General features: G+C 41.8%; 1 long non-coding RNA gene and 1 pseudogene across 19 annotated transcripts in view; one reads left to right on the forward strand and one right to left on the reverse strand.

Moving 5' to 3' along the window:
- Positions 1-2,405: 2,405 nt before the first annotated feature.
- LOC309654271 overlaps positions 2,406-17,742 on the reverse strand; it is a 48,590-nt gene continuing 33,253 nt past the window's right edge. For 4 of the 18 annotated variants that reach the window (XR_014260087.1, XR_014260090.1, XR_014260094.1 and 1 more), the window contains exons 2-6: positions 13,516-13,663; positions 10,670-10,730; positions 4,541-4,714; positions 4,337-4,383; positions 2,406-3,629 (exon numbers count right to left, since the gene is read on the reverse strand). This is a non-coding gene — a long non-coding RNA (uncharacterized lncRNA). Of the gene's footprint in view, positions 3,630-4,336; positions 4,384-4,540; positions 5,281-9,200; positions 9,234-10,669; positions 11,669-11,741; positions 11,856-13,386; positions 13,402-13,515; positions 13,664-17,742 lie in introns of those variants that run through there. The other 14 variants (XR_014260091.1, XR_014260096.1, XR_014260089.1 and 11 more) reach the window with 13 other exon arrangements.
- On the forward strand, positions 5,453-9,490 carry LOC309654270 (RING finger protein 11-like; annotated as a pseudogene). The gene is made up of 3 exons: positions 5,453-7,510; positions 7,725-9,234; positions 9,370-9,490. The product of its transcript is annotated as an RING finger protein 11-like (transcript).

Genomic DNA, 17,742 nt, shown 5'->3' on the forward strand with positions numbered 1-17,742 from the left:
CTGCTGCATCAGGAGGCCCACGAATAGGGCCTGGTATGTAAATCACGATGTACTCAACACCTAAGCACGAGGGGAGCGAATGCACTATTCAGTTAACCTTGGCAACGACGGGCAAGGCCGGTATTCCTGTGCCACTTCACTTACAGAGGTGCAGCAAAGGGCTGAGGTCACATCCCATGTGGAGGTACAAGGACTCAACTTGAGGCCCAAATGCCTCTGAAGTCCTCTGTATTTGCAGATGCCCGTAGGCGGCCAACCTGGCTTTCAGAGCACAGCATCCTGAGGTTACTGGTGGACGAGATCAAACTTCTGCACGCACCTAAATATTAACTTGAGGGGCTTCCTCCATTGAGCAGGGCACGTGCCGCCTTTTGTAAACATCACCATCAACTGAAACGCATGAGAAAAAATCCGACGGAAGCGTCCACTCTCACGGGTGAGAGTGGTGGGGGCACGCGCACTGGGCAGCAGCTCCAACAGCCACAGGACGCAGGCGCCCAGGGGTTCAGAGGCTCCCTGGGAGGCCTCGTGGGGCAGCTCGAGGGAGTGACGATGGGAGAGAGCGGCAGGGGTGGGCGTGAAAAGGAATGCAGTGGGGAGAAGGGAGAGATGGAGACAGTGGATAGTGACTATGGGAAAACGGGCAATTTTCATTTTCAAAATTATTTTTTTGAGATGTCATTCACATGCCATAAAATTCACCTTCTGAAACTGCAAATTCAGTGTCATTTAGTACATCCACAAGCCTATGCAACCATCACCGGCATCTAACCCATCACGTTTTCATCACCCCAAAAAGAAGCCCCCTTAAGCATCAGCAGGCACTCTTCATCCCCTCTTCCTTCAGTCCTGGCAACCATTAATTTGCTTTCTGTCGCTATGGTTTTTGCCTTTTCTGGACATTTCATGAAATAATACAAATGTGACCGCTGTCTCTGGCTTCTTTCACTTAGCATAATGTTTTCAAGTTCGTCCATGTTGTAGCATGTGTTAGTACTTCATTCCTTTTTATGGCTGTATAATATTTCACATATACACCACATTTTAAAAATCCATTCATCCACTGATGGGCATTTGGGCTTTTTTCACTAATAATGTCCATTTTTTGAGAGTTTATTCTGTGCCAGGCAGCACCAGGCTAAGTTACTGACCTTACTTCACAGATAAAGAGGCTTGGAGAGTGTGAAGAGTTTGCCCAAGATTAAGAGCTAGCAATTGGGGGAACTGGGGTTTGAACTCAGGCAAACTTCACAGGTAATAGATTCACATGACAGAACACTAGAAAAGGTACACAAGGGTATTCAATGAAAAGTGACCCTTTTCCCCACGTTCCCCAGCCACACATTTCCCTCCTCAGAGACATCTGCTTTGGCCGTGCTGTGGATCCTTCCAGAGAAATATTTATACCCCAACATTTATGTATCACAATTTACTGACTAATCTGTCCCACTGATTTGAAATGTCACTTTTATGGTATAACAGATTCTTATACATATATATATATATATATATATATATATATATATATATATAAATGTATTTATTTATTTATTTTTGGCTGCTTTGGGTCTTTGTTGCTGTGCGCAGGCTTTCTCTAGTTGCGGCAAGCGGGCTTCTCATTGCGGTGGCTCCTCGTGTTGCCGAGCACAGGCTCTAGGCGCGTGGGCTTCAGTAGTTGTGGCACACAGGCTCAGTAGTTGTGTCTCACGGGCTTAGCTTCTCCACGGCATGTGGGATCTTCCTGGGCCAGGGATCGAACCCATATCCCCTGCATTGGCAGGAGGGTTCTTAACCACTGCACCACCAGGAAAGCCCCTTATACGTATTTACTCTTTTCAGAGCTGTCCTGACTCTTTTTTGCCTATCTGTTATGTTTGCCATTTCTCTAAAATTCTTTTTATCTTCTTTTAGATTTAAAAAAATTTTTTCCTCTTCTTGTTTGTTTCTCTTAAGGCATTATCCATTATGTTCATTCACTCGTATTATTTTATTTAATTTATTTAATTAATTAACTTATTTATTTTTGGAGGTGTCGGGTATTAGTTGCAGCACGTGGGCTCTTTGTTGCAGTGCGTGGGCTCTTCCTTGCGGCTCGTGGGCTCTCCAGTTGTGGCGCGTGGGCTCCAGAGCACGTGGGCTCAGTAGTTGCGGCGTGCGGGCTTAGTTGCCCTGCAGCATGTGGGATCTCAGTTCCCCAACCAGGGACCGAACCTGCATCCCCTGCATTGCAAGGTGGATTCTTAACCACTGGACAACCAGGGAAGTCCCCACTCTTGTATTATTTTAAATTTAGTCCTCACTTCTGAAACTTTTTTCTTTTATTTTGAATTCTGTCTTGAGTTCTATCATCTTACCTAATTCTGGTTTATGCTGTTCTTTCATCTTTTTTTTATTATGGTAAAATATACATAAAACAAAATTTATTATTTCAACCATTTTCAAGTATACAATTCAGTGACATTAAATACATTCACAATGCTGTGCAACCATCACCACTGTGCAAATTCAAAATAATTATGTCAAAAGATTGAGCAGGACATCAGAAAGATGGAGGCAGCAGCATAGTTTCTGAATCTCTCCAAACCCTTTCATGGAAGAAGATCAACTAAAACCAAACACCCATAGGTGGCATTTATCAGCATTTACCATTTCCAGAACTTTTTCACCATCCCAAACAGAGACTCTATAGCCACTAAACAATAACTTCCCATTCCCTCCTCGATCCATGTTCTTTCATCTTTCGCATTGTTTTTCCTAACGTCTTTTAGCCTACTTTGAAATAATAGGTTACAGTTTTGATCTGTTTTGTGGACCTGTCTTTTCCAACTTGATTTTATTGTCTGAAGACATGCTATTCTGCTCCTTATTCTCTTTTTTCTTACACTACCTCTGTACGGGATTTGATCCCAATCCTTTTCTGTTACTGATTTTTGGGTGAAAAAAGTTTTACAGCACTTTGAAAAGGTGGTGCGAGGCCATGTGGAAACATGTTCTTCATGGCTGTTTCATCAATGCTTCACTTATACTGCTTTGGAATAACTGTTTTCCAGGAGGCATAAACCAGTGGGCTTTATCATTGGACAGAGTGCAGAGAAAGGACCCCACGAAAGCTGATCACCTTAGCAGAAATGACTTAGTTATGATTTCACCCAAGATTGGTCACAAACCAGCCTGGGAAACTCAAGGAACCAGAGACAAGGCATAATGCCATCTTTCCTTCTCTCTGCCTCAGCTCTCAAGGATTGGTCACCTCCATGTTATTAGTAACTATTATTTGGTTTCTGTTCATAATTACTATCAGAAGACACAGCACTTAGGGGCCTAATTACACTGCCCAGCTACGCACCATTCTTCTTCATTTTGGCTTCCTGTCCACCAGCAGGAACCTGATTTAGTTTTGTTCTCCCTTCACCACAGCCCAGTAATTTTTGTGCATGACTCTCAGTCTCACCAGAATCTGTATCTCTCACTCTGCCCCAACATTCCACCCCATCATTCGCTCCCTGAAGTGTACTCTAGAAATTTCGGTCAACTCGATATTTTACCACTGTTCACCATCTCTTATGAAACCAGAAGACGAGCAGCTTTCTTATGGAATGATGGAGAACTTGTAAAGATAAAACACCAGTCTGCAGGAGAAAGGGAAGAAGAGAATGATGGAAATCGTTTCTGGAAAACTAGTTTTACATTACGTTTTGTTTGTTCCTGGTAAAGAAACTGAAATCTTCTAAACATTAAAAAAAAAACTAAACCACTAAATTCAATAATACAGGAATATAACTTTTAAAAAAAATTTCTTTGGCTGCGTAGCACGTGGGATCTTAGCTCCCCAACTAGGGACTGAACCCAGGCCTGCTGCATTGGAAGCGCAGAGTCTTCACCACTGGACGACCAGGGAAGTCCCAGGAATATAACTTTTAAAGGAGAAGTTATAAACCCCTTGGTTACATGAACTGGAGATTTTTAGTGAGAAGTCATGTATTTTAAATGACTTGGAGCTTTAAAGGAAGGAAGGAAGGAAGGGAGGAAGGAAGGAAGGAAGGAAGAAAAAGGGACTTCCTTGGTGGGGCAGTGGATATAATATCAAAAGTAAATTAATTAATTAAATAAATTTAAAAAAGAAAAAAAATGCTGAAATCCACTGACTAATTATTCAGGCTATTATATCTTGCTATTTCCAGATACATCCCTTTATAAACTTTTGGTAAAAGGTTATCGTATATCAGAACAAATGAATTACAGACTTTTCTATTTTTCCAAAATTTGAGAAATTCCCTTACATTTCTCCCTTCAAATTTTATAACAAGGGAAAAGTAGTGACAACCCTTATACTTACATTCAATTGCATCATCTGGCCACATGCCTTCTACATCAATCAAATATCTACAAAACAACAAAATTCGAGTCATTTGTAAATAAAAAGGAAAGAAAATCAAGTTTTTACAAAAAAGGGTCCAATTGTGCTTTACAAATATAGATAGAAAAATCCTAAGAAAATATCAGCATATCTAATCAATAATTATTAAAGAATGATATATACCATGACTACAAAAAGGCTTTATTCCGGAGTTTCCCTGGTGGCGCAGTGTTGAGAATCTGCCTGCCAATGCACGGGACACGGATTCGAGCTCTGGTCTGGGAAGATCGCACATGCCCCGGAGCGACTGGGTCCGTGAGCCACAACTACTGAGCCTGCGCGTCTGGAGCCTGTGCTCTGCAACAAGAGAGGCCGCGATAGTGAGAGGCCCGCCCACCGCGATGAACAGTGGCCCCCGCTTGCCGCAACTAGGGAAAGCGCTCGCATAGAAACAAAGACCCAACACAGCCAAAAAAAAAAAAAAGGCTTTATTCCAAGGACCAAGGATGCAAGGATAACGCAACTTTAGAAAATCTATTAATATAGTTATTTACATTAATACAACAATTTAATTAATAAATGAAAGAGAATAAAATACAGGACCAAACTGGCAGATGTTAAAAAGTTATCTGATAACATACAACGGGTCAGTTTCGGTCAAAATGCTTTGTACACTAAAAACAGGAGACTTAATATGACAGAGTATTCATCAAGAACCAACAAATAACAAAAGACAAATTAGGACAAATATTAACATCATATCTAAAAAAACCCCATCTAACCAACCATAGGAGCCAGAAACTTAGGCATCACCATCACTGACAGCTATTTCTCCCTCACCCTCATCCTCAACCCACCACCAGTGCTGACAATGATACTGCCTACATACCTCTAGAATCTGTCCACATCTTTCCACCAAAATGACCACCATACCCTGGTCCAAGCCACCATTATGCCCAATTTCTACACAAGTCTCCTAACTTGTTTCCTCGCTTCCACTCTTTCTCCCTGCAGTGTATTCTCCACTCGGTAGCAAGACGATAGGTTGAAAATGCAACTGGGTATGTTCCACACACTCACCTTCAACAAAAAAAAGTTCAATGGTTTTCTATTACTCTTCAAGTCTGAAACCTTAAACATAAGCCTGCACGATCGAGCTCCTACCCACACTTGCAGCTCCATTATAATGACATGCTCCCCCAACGGCCCCACCTTCCTGGCCAGTTCCTCCAACACAGCATATGCTTTCCTCTTATAGGGTCTTTTGCTATTCCTTATGCTCAGAAATCTCTCCCCAACGTCCCTATCGGGTTAATACCTACTCATCCTTCAGATATCAGCTGAAACATCCCTAAACCTTCTCTAATCTCCATGATGAGATCAAATCCTCCCTAAAATATGCTCTCATGGTACCATGTCCCTCTCCTTGGCACTTGTCAGAGTTGTAATTCTACATGCAGAGTGTGATACTTGAATATCTATTCCCTCTCTGGACTGCTAGAATTCACAAAGGGCAGGTCAAGTCTCCTCACTCACAAAATTTCTCAAGTCTTTTTGCTAGCACCCAGCACAGTGCTTAAACATAACAGATGCTCAATAAGTATTTCCTGCACGAACAAGCATACATTGGTACAGTGTAGCAACACCCACAAAAAGCATAAGGGCATAAACTCCTTGATGCAGAAGTCCCATTCTGAGTGAAGTTAACTGAGACAAAGCATATATATTCAAAGATGTTCACACAGGAATGTTCATTACTTTGACGTTTTATAATATCAAAAACTTCTGACTTGTACATGTTCATCAGTAAGCAAAGGAACAATGCAGCCTTAAAAAAATAATAAATAAACCAATCAACAGACAAAGGATTAATCTCCAAAATATATAAATAGGTCATGCAGCTCACTATTAAAAACACAAACAACCCAATCAAAAAATGGGCAGAAGACCTAAATAGACATTTCTCCAAAGAAGACATACAGATGGCCAAGAGGCACACGAAAAGCTGCTCAACATCACTAATTATTAAAGAAATGCAAATCAAAACTACAATGAGGTATCACCTCACACCGCTTAGAATGGGCATCATCAGAGAATCTACAAACAGCAAATGCTGGAGAGGATGTGAGGAAAGGGAACCCTCTTGCACTGCTGGTGGGAATGTAAACTGATACAGCCACTATGGAGAACAGTATGCAGGTTCCTTAAAAACTAAAAATAGAATTACCATATGACCCAGCAATCCCACTACTGGGCATATACCCAGAGAAAACCATAATTCAAAAAGACATATGCACCCCAATGTTCACTGCAGCACTATTCGCAATAGCTAGGTCACGGAAGCAACCTAAACGCCCATCGACAGATGCACGGACAAAGAAGATGTGGTACGCATATACAATGGAATATTACTCAGCGATAAAAAAGAACGAACTTGGGTCATTTGTAGAGACGTGGATGGACCTAGAGACTGTCATACAGAGTGAAGTAAGTCAGAAAGAGAAAAACAAATATTATATATTAATGCATATATGTGGAATCTAGAAAAGTGGTACAGAAGAACCGGTTTGCAAGGCAGAAATAGAGACACAGATGTAGAGAACAAACGTATGGACATCAAGGGGGGAAAGCGGGGCAGGGCGGGGGCCGGTGGTGGTGAGATGAATTGGGAGATTGGGATTGACATATATACACTAATATGTATAAAACAGATAACTAATAAGAACCTGCTGTATAAAAAATAAATAAATTTTAAAAATTCAAAAATAAATAAATAAATAAACTAATTAATTAAAAAAAAAAAAAAAAAAAAAAAGAATGAGGTTGGGAGACTGTCAAAACAGCACACAGATCACACACTCAAGTCCCGGAAGATGGGGAACTGCCTTAAGTCCCCCACTTCGGATGACATCTCCCTGCCTCACAAGTCTCAGTCCGACTGGGCTAGCTTTGGCAAGGGGACGGAGCTGGATCAGGAGCTGCTGCTGCCATATCTGGATCAAGTTCCAGTTTTGGTCTCTCATCCAACACCTAGTCAGACTCGCCTAGCACCTCAGCTGAGAGGAGCAAATTAGGATAGCTCAAAGAATAGGCCTCATACAGCATCAGCCTGAAGGAGTTTATGACCCTGGAAGAAACGGATCAGAAAAAAGGATCCGGGGGACTTCCCTGGTGGTGCAGCGGCTAAAGACTCCACACTCCCAATGCAGGGGGCCCGGGTTCGTTCCCTGGTCAGGGAACTAGATCCCACATCCATGCCGCAACTAAGAGTTTGCATGCCACAACTAAGGAGCCCACCGACTGCAATTAAGACCCGGCGCAACCAAATAAATGAATAAATAAAATAAAACAAATATTTAAAAAACAGATCGGGGAGTGTGTGATCTGTATGATGCACTTTGTTTATGAGAACCCAATTTGATTTCTGCTGTGTATGCAGATCACCTGGGCTGTACAGATGACTGGCTGATGAGATCCTTCACGTGCCCCTCCTGCATGGAGACAGTTGATGCAGCACTGCTTTTGTCCTACGAGACTAACTGAGCCAGTGTCTCTCACCTGACTTCAAGTGAACCATCATTTTTGGTGGTTTTGATCTTTTGTCGTTGAGCCCAAAGAGCCAGGGATTAGGAATTAAGATCATGCATGAAAGTTTCCTAAAAATTCCTGAACGGCTGCAGATGTTGGGGAAAAGCACGTGATATTTTAGAAATTTAGGGGGAAAAAGTAGGATGGTATTTTTATGTAAAGCCTTCACCCCGTGTTGAAAAATATAATTGTTATTTAGATCTTGTTATTCCTCCAGTACATAGGAATTGTGTAAAGTGTTACAGCAGCTATATATGTTTCAATTGTGTGTCAAAGATTAGGATAAAGATAGTGGTTGTTTTTCCTAAGTGAGATAACTTTCTTCTTCCCCCTACCCAAATTCTTTTCTGAAGTTGCTGGCATTTGGGTCAAGGTTTTATTAAAAGCCACATTTTAGAACACTGGCACAAAAAAAGGAGTTTTAAGCTGGTTTGCATAGTTCTTTTTTTGTTTTAGAATAAACATAGAGCACTTATTTTTTACTTTATAGGAACTCTACAAGTTAAGGTCCCATTGTTCTTTTGCTGTGATTGTTGTTACTACTGATGTTGCTGTTTTCTGTCTTTGCTGGTTCTTTCTAATCTACCATTTGTCATTATTGGCATATGATCATCTCAGGGTCACAAGATGGCTGCTGTAAAACCAAATATCATATTCTCACAAAACAAGGAGGAAGCAGAAAAAGAGCCCAAATGGTCATTTTCCTAATGCCTATTTATCTTTTGTCAGAGAAAAATATCATTCTCATAAGCACAATAACAGCCTTCCCTTAATTACTCATTTGCCAAAACAGACTGATATGACCATTCATAAGACAATTCATGGCAAAGAGGGATATGATAATGATTGTCTTAGCCTAACAAGGATTTATCCACTCAAGCTGAATGCTTCACTCCTCAAAAAAGTCATAAAGTTCTATGAGCAAGGAAGAACTACTAAGTGACTGTTAAGTGAACCATCAGAATTGTTTGTCCAAGACCATACGATTCTTTCTTTCCACTGGAAATGGAATTCATTGCCTTAGGTCTTTTTAAATAGTGTACTATTACTGTTGGGGCTGGCTCTGTGCTTGAAAACCAGCTGAAAACCAGTTATAACCTGTTACAAGTGCTGTATCTGTTTGCAGTTAAGAAATGCAGAATTCAAAGTGATCTCCTAGCTTGTAGGCAAACTGAGATTCACTGTCCCTCTTCTATAAAAAAAATGAGCTAATGTGTCCAGAAACTAACTCTAGTAAAGTGGGGTTTAACATTACCCTTTCTTATGAGTTTCGTCAAATTATTTTGGTGGTTAACATGGTGATAATTAAAAGTCAAGGTAAATTTTAAATATTAAGAATTCTGATGTATGGAGCTTGACTTATGCCACCATGCTTATGTAAAAATGAAAGTGGCACCATGGTTAAACTGAGAAAAGTTTCTCAGTTGTAACAATTTTGATTTATTCTTTCCTGTGACCTCCTTCCCTGTTGTCTTGAAGCACAGCAAAAGGATACTGCATGTCTTCTTACGGTAGTGCTGAGGTTATTGAAGTTATATAAAACACATCTCAGTCTCTGTTTCTTGGAAGGAAAGTCCTGCTAGTTGACTGACAATTCTAAGCAGGGAGAATTTAGAGAAATGTGTTTCATGTTTCGCACACAAATGAAGAATCTGTATAATCACGACTTCACAGCTGTGATCTCAAAAAAGAAGGAATTTCTCTCTTTCTATTTTTCTTGCACATAACGTAAGAACACTCTGAATCTCTAAGCTTCTGAAGCGTTAGTAGAGATGGTCTAGTAAAGATGTAGTTGTAATGTTTTACCCATTTAGCATGTGTTTATTTTTCCTTATGTACTCCAAGGTGACATATTTGTTCAGCTCAGTGATATTACAGCTAAAAAAATCATTCATTAGTAAAAGGAGAAGCAATCTCAACCTAACAAATCAGAAGTGTTTCTTATTATTTTATATTGAGTTGAATATTTGACTCTTAACACTTTTTGCTACATACAAAACACAAGTCCCTTGAAGGGTTCTTCATAAGTGCATTATACAAGGATTTAGTATGTCATAAGCACTTAAAGATTTGACATTCAACTGTAGTAGTATCCATGTTGGTTACTTTTCTTACGAGCCCCATGATGAGTTGGAGAAACACTGAAAGAATTAGAGTATCAGGTTCTATTAAATTGTTACATGTATCTTGCTTAAGTTTGTGCTCATTTATTTATATCCAACTACATAAAGCAAATTTGGAGGAAAAAAAAGAATAATAAATAAATAAGAATGAGGTCTCCAAATATTGTCAGAGGAAGATGTCCTCCATATATTAAATTATAAACCAGAATGTCTAAAACACTATACCATTAAATCACATGTACAGTCAGTTCTGTATATCCAACGGTTCCATAACCTGCAGATATGGAAGCCCGACTGTACTACACCATTTTACATACGGGACTTGAGCATCCGAGGATTTTCGGATCCATGGGGAGTCCTAAAACCAATCCCCCTGCAGATACCAAGGGACCATTGTATATGCTTATATCTGCATTTTTTACGTCTGAAAAAATATGTGCTAAATTATTACTGGTGGTAACATCTGAGTAGGGGGCAAAATTGCCTTCCACTTCATACACTTCTCTGACTGCATTTTTTGCATTCAGCTTACATTAGCTTACATTACTATTGTAAACAGAACAATTTAAACATGCTCTGCCTCTTGGGGTTGGCAACTCACCTGCACATGAGGTAGCCAGTCCTGTTGAAACCATGGGTACAGTGGACACCAAGAAGTCTGTCTAGAAAACAGGGAATATGGAATTAAGTAAGCGAAGTAGATACACTAAAAACAAGTTAGACAATTTTCTCAAGAGTAGCCTTTATTAGTTACCACAACACTACCACTATCCTGAAAAGGAAAAACTCTGAAGAAAAGAGTGTTTTTGCAGGAACATACTATAAAGAATTAACTACTATACAGTCAAAATTCATTGTCTCTGGGAAATTTTGCATAGCCTCCAATCAGATGCAATAGTGTGGACTGGAGAATGCCCATCAGGAACTGATCTGACTACAGAAAAAGGGAGTGGAAAAAAAAAACAGGCTATCAGAAGAACAGAATTTGTTTCTGAGTGAAACAAATGGAATGCCTTCACTTTTAATGCTCAATAATAAAAAGAACAAACGGTTTCTGAAGGGCTCTTGGGGTCCCCCAAAGCACTTCCATTCCTTCTCTCCTTCACTGCTCCTCACACGCCACGGGTTTATGTGCCTGTGGAGTTCTCGGGTTAAGTAGCACTGTTCTTATTTCACAATGAAAAAGTAAGGCTCGAGACGTAAGCCCAAGCTGCACAGCAGGCAAACAGAAAAAAGACTAGAATCGAGTCTCAGATTTTTCCAACTATGCCACAGTATTTTGTGGTCCAGGACTTAAAAAAAATTATATGAGAGAGTAAATAAAAAACAACAACATGTAGCTGATCGCTGCAAAAGCTATGTCTGTGACTAGGTGGTGTCTGGCATTCGTCATCTCCTGCCTGGATTACTACCACCCTACAATTCTAACAATCTCTTCTATTTCAACTGATCCTCCATATGGAAGATGTTCTCTCTCTAAAATATAAACTTGGCTGGATTGCTCTGTTGCTTAAAAATCTGTTGTAGCAATGCAACTTCCCTAACACGAAGCGTCTGCAACTTCTCCAGAGTCCCTGCTCCTGCCGTCAGTTCGGCATCGGCTACCGGTACCTCTTTCCAGACACTCATGGGTAGTGCCTACCTTTACCAACATTCTAGCACGACTATGTTACCTGGAGTTACTGACCACAGCCAGATCTCCACTTCAGCTCCTTCCTATCTAGCTGTTCTTGAGTGGGACATCACAGGAAGCACTGAAAAGAATTCCTCTTCACTCGGAGACTTTACTCTGGCACTCACTGACCGGCACCCAGCTGCTTCCTCCATGTTTATGGCAGCCCAGTATGATAAAACTTCAGATGCCAATAACATGGTCCCTCTATATCCATCACTTACTGCCAGGCTTGCTTAGGTAACACCATCTCAGATTCCAAATCAGGAGCATAGCCGCCTGTCACTTCCCTACCAGGAAGGAAGCCAGGTATATTACTATAACCAAGGCACACTGGGGTCTTCACTGTATGGAGAACTTGGCTCCTGCCCGCAATCCTATGGCTCCGCGTCATACACAGGAAGTAGGGCCTCTGCGCAACCAGAAATGGGAATGGGACTGAAGGAGATTCAGCCCGCAAATATCCGACCACCAGCTTCCACCTCTGCAATCTGCCACCCTGTGTCTGCTCAACGCATCACAGAAACAAGTTTTCAAGGTGAGTATACAAACGGCAGAGAAAGTTGAAGAATGAGGTCGGCATTCACAAACGGGGTCAAATCGACAGCTGGGAAGGGGTGTAGAGACAGGTAGAATTTAGATCCTGAGCCTTTAATAACCACTACCTTCTCTCAGTGCTCTCTGTTTTTAGACTCTATATAAGAACAGCTAGGGCTTCCCTGGTGGCGCCTGCCAATGCAGGGGACACGGCTTCGAGCCCCGGTCTGCGAAGATCCCACATGCCGTGCAGCAACTAAGCGCATGTGCCACAACGACTGAGCCTGCATTCCAGAGCCCGTGAGCCGCAACTACCGAAGCCCACGCGCCTACAGCCCATGCTCCGCAACAAGAGAGGCCACCGCGATGAGAAGCCCGCACACCGCAACCAAGAGTAGACCCCGCTAGCCGCAACTAGAGAAAGCCCGTGCACAGCAATGAGGACCCAGTGCAGCCAAAAAAACAAATACGTAGAATAAATAAGTTCAATCAATCAATCAATCAATGAACGTAAATTAAAAAAAAAAAAACAAACAAAAAAACAGAACACCTAATGCAGGTGGGAAGGTGGGAGGGACACTGTAAAGGTCATCTATGCTACATGTACAAGAACCCCGAGAGCACACCAATAGGTACCACATTTTTCACTGCTGTAGCCGAGCATTCCCCCTGTACTACCACACTGTAGCACTCCCTTCCCTCGTCTACTGCTACAGTCTCTTTGGAAGGTGTTTCAGAACTCTTGTTATGAGAGTGCCAGTTGAACTGTCCTCACTTCCGTCATTTATACCAGGATTTAAGACCTTGTGGTCCGAGATCCTGTCCAGAGAGCAAGCAGGCTAAGACTCTGTCTTTGTTTCTATATTTCATCAGAAAGGGCTCTACCCCCTCTCCTAGTTCATGGTGTGAAGTGTTCTTAGCCTCTCGGGAAAGTGGGGAGAATTCAAAGGACTCTCTATGAGAATGCTAGGCTTTGTAAAACATTTCAGTTTTTTAAAAAGAAGACTCATTTTGTATTGGACTCACAACAGTCCTATGAGATACAAAGAGAGCCAAGGATCAGTGACATGAAATGATCACCAGTAAGAATTACAACAGTCACCGCTTACCTCGTAGCATAGGGCACTGTCCATGATCCTTAAGAAGAGTTAGTAGAAATGCCTTGCCCATCTTGCCCCTGAACCCCTTGAAAGGTACACGACTGCTGTGTTGGTGTTTAGGGGGAGCATCTCACTTACCCGGGACTGACTTCTCCCTTGATTCCTCTGTAGTGATGGAGACTTCCCCGCTGATGAAAAATTCCCTGGGATTGCAACCTCCAAGCCACACCGCTTTCCTATGGAATGACAGAGAACTTCAGAGAACTTGTCAAGATGAAACACCAGTCTGCGGGAGAAAGGGAAGAAGAGAACGATGGAAATCGTTTCTGGGAAACTATTTTTACATTATGTTTTGTTTGTTCCTGGTAAATAAACTGAAATCTTCTTAACATTCAAACAAAATCTAAACCACTAAATTCAACAACACAGGAGTATAACTTTTGAAAAAAATTTCTTTGGCTGCGCAGCATGTGGGATCTTAGCTCCCCAACCAGGGATTGAACCCACGCCTGCTGCATTGGAAGCGCAGAGTCTTCACCACTGGACCACCAGGGAAGTCCCAGGAATAGAACTTTTAAAGGAGAAGGTATAAACCCCTGGGTTATATGAACTGGAGATTTTTAGTAAGAAGTCAATAGATCTTTTGTTAGGCACATTTTATGTTAGGCTGTCTCCCTGCACAGGACGCAGGCGCCTTGAAAATGGAAATCACATGCCTCTATAGTACGTCCCTCTTCTTTCTGCTTTGCAGTTTGCTGCTCCACTTGTTCAACCCCACCTAGTAATAACCTATACTTCCCTTGTTCCTGTTTTCCCATCTGGAAAACAGACAAAAGGCAACCAAACAACGCAAAGGTCTCAACAAATAAGGGATACCCAAAACCAGAGATGGCCAGAACTTCTGTATCCCTCATGAAACCTAGCCCGGTGTTCAATACTTAGGTATCATTAATACATGCGTGTTGACTGAAACAGTTGAAACTCAATTCTTCCACTTCCCAGTTTAGTTTTAGTCCTCATACAAAACCTGATCATCAAATTCCTTAATGCTAGGAATCACAGTGAAAAATAATTTCTCAACTGACTTCTGTCAGATGAGTGAGAACTAAGGTTAATTCAGTGTATCTGAAGCATAGAAAGTGAGGGCAAACGTGGCACAAGATGGGGCTAGAGAAGCAGAGAGGATTCTAGAGCACGCAGAGTCTTAAAGGCCACCAGTGTGTTTTCTATTCTCAAAACAATGTTTGTGAGCGATGTTTATGAGCAATGTTCCAACTTGCTTTGAAGCTTTCTTGTGTGAAGAATGGATTGGAGGGAAACAAGATATATGGACACTAGTTAGGACCTAATCGCAACAGACAGGCAAGTTCAGTATTAGGATGTTGAGGGAGAGCTGACAGATTCCAAAGAAATTCAGGAGATAAACTGAAGCGGGCTTCATGGGGTATGAGATGGAGGAAAGGAAGGTCTTAGGGAATTAAAGGGTTTACTGCACACATGAGCAGAGTCTCAAAATTAATCATTTGAACGTACAGAGGGGGATCGATCTCCCAAATGACACCGGTTAGGAAGCAACGGTACGCCCTGTAGAATTCCTAGAGACAGCACAAATCAACTGTTTCGATGGAAAATTCGGCGGGACCCTTGATTTCCATGGGAATATAGAGAAAAGAGACACTGATCTGGCTTGCAGGTATTTAGGAAGTTGTTAGCCTGACATCACATACTAGTCTCATGTAAGTAGGCCGTCTGAAGTATGAAGCTTAGGGGAAAAACCTTGAAGAAAACTTAAAAGCTTAAGCCACACCTCTATACTACACCACCTTTCACAGTTTCTTCTCAGATAAGCAGCATCCCCATCAGTGAAGAAACTCACATCTCATAATAGGAACAACAGGCCTAAAAATTAAATGTGTGTCTTTGGAGGTCCCATCTATGCGATATCTTCCTGGTACCAGAAAAGTCCCCAGGAAGATCGATCTTTGCACCCCTGAAAGCTTACCACCAAGGAAAATGACTAGGTCCATAGATTTCCTCCCTCAAACCAGCCTACCTCACACATAAATCACTAGCAACTCAGCCCTTAACTCACATTATCACAGTCACAAGAGTGGTTAGGGAGAAAAGCACTAACCAGGGGAACTAACACAGAGGCAATCCAGGCCAAGCTGGGCTGGTGGCAGATATCTGCTCCTTACGCTCGGGTGCATAATGCGACTCACCACAATGCCTTTTTCACAGACCCTTTTTAAAGTTTCTCCACAAAATCCAACAGCTCAAGTTAGTTCATGACGCTTCAAGGTAAACAATCGTCAAGAGAAAAACATGCAATATGTCTTACAATGTTGGATTCCTTACAAATAGGACAAGGAAATAACCATGTAGACAAAACCAGAGCATTTGAAAACATCTGCGTTCTACAAACATACCAGTGAATGCTATAAATAAGGTAATATGACATAAAACAAAATGAAAACTAGATGTGAGACTGTTCTCTTCAGTGTACAGACTTCATGGCAGTTGCTGCACGATCTAGCTACTTATATCTACAACTCTCTGTTCTGTTAATACAAAATGAGGCCCAAGTGTGTCAACTTGTTTCCCACAGAAACCAAAAAACCTACATGCATCTCTTTTCTCCGGTGCCCTTTCACCTTACCTGCTCCCAGTTCTCCACCAATGTCCTCCTCTTTCTCTAATTATTCTCCTCTTCATTGTGCTTGGCCTTGCACCCAAGCATGCAAGACAGAGAGTCCTAGAGGTCCGAGATTCTAGAGGGGCTGTTTGCAAGGGGGAGGAGATTACGGTAACTGCCACACTGTATATACTTCTGTGCAAAGAAAGAGGGACAGTGTTCAGAATGTCTCTCACATATAAAAAGAGCTGGATGGCAGGATACCTGTGTGGCCCAAGGAACTAGAGCTAGCAAATCATGGGCAAAACAATTGCAACCAAAGGCTGGAAGAGGAAAGGTCTGCAACCAGCTCTGTCTCCTGGCTCTCTGGTATTTGCTGCCAATGGGCAGAGTCTATTTCGTGAAGCATCAAGCACTGAAAAGAAGACTCCTGCTGCTGGAAGTTGACAGGAAGGAACATCCAATGCAAGATCAAGGCTTGTCCTAGAAGCAATGCCCATAATGGAAGAAAAAAAAAAAAAAAAAAAAAAAGAAAGCGGAAGAGAAATGTTAAGTCGCAAGTCCAACCTGGCCCCCAGCCTAGCCCAGCCCAAGGAAGGTAGGAGTCAAGGAGAAGAAACTAAAAGAGAAGAGCCTTGGACCACAACATTCTCCACAGGGTACACTCAACAAACTTCACCCTGCTCTTTAACCAAGTTACAACTGTAATAGTTCAAACTACATGGCTCTTTCCTTCCTAAGGATACTAGTTAAATAAGATCTATATAGCTCTAAGTATATGATACATAAAATAGAATACTCTGTAGAATATAAGTAACTGTTAGTTAATTATATTAATGAACGTCTGTAAGAAATGTTGCAATGATTTCCCTAATGGAAGAGCCTGGGGGAGGTAAATCTGTCTTCTAGGATTTCCTCCCCAGAGCTCAGAAATTGAGGGGTTGTTTTAGCTCTCCTACGCTCTCTTCACCCAAGCCCGCCCTCCTGTTGGGGATCGGACCTCCCTATTGGCTAGCTCATACCTTTCAACTGCCTGCTTTGTGACATCACTCTCCTACCAAACCTACTACCACTTGGTAGAGGTCTTGGGGTTTCCGTGGAGCCGTTTGGACCAGTAACCAGTGACCTTTGTACTGGACACGTGCGCCGTTCAGCTGCAGCCACTCAGACATCCTCTAGTGTTGTCTCCTCATCCCTTGTACCTGCAGTTGATGTCTCCTCTTCTCTGACCATGTCAGGTAAGAAAAGAAACTTTGGAAAGTTTTGCGTTCGATTTCTTGTGCCCCTAAATTGAGGAGGAGATTCAAAATAGCGTGGAATAATGAGGGAAAGTATTGAACTACAAGTCTGGAGACCTAATTTCAGTTTTGACTTTGACGTTTACTGTCTGTGTGACTTTGGACAAATCACTGACTGCCTCACAAAGCCTGCTGCTTTCCTTATCTGTTACGTTAGGATACCACATTGGGTTGATCACTCTGATCCCCTTCTTTTCCAATATTGAGCCTTAAAGGGTACCCATGTAGAAAATGAAATCAGAGACTTCTCAAAAGAGTGTTTCAACAGAAACATAGAAAAGCCAGGTGACACAGAAAACTAGCGATATATACCAAGATGTTTCATCTCCAATGGTCTCCCTCCACTAGTATTTCGACTAGTTGAAAAGAGAGAATAGGGAGAGAGGATGGAGAGTACTGGGCTATATAGGGAGGCACAGAGTCAAACGTAAG

Source organism: Balaenoptera physalus, assembly GCF_965194825.1.
Source record: "Balaenoptera physalus genome assembly, contig: HAP1_SCAFFOLD_2450, whole genome shotgun sequence".
In the NCBI taxonomy this organism is placed as follows: Eukaryota; Metazoa; Chordata; class Mammalia; order Artiodactyla; family Balaenopteridae; genus Balaenoptera; species Balaenoptera physalus.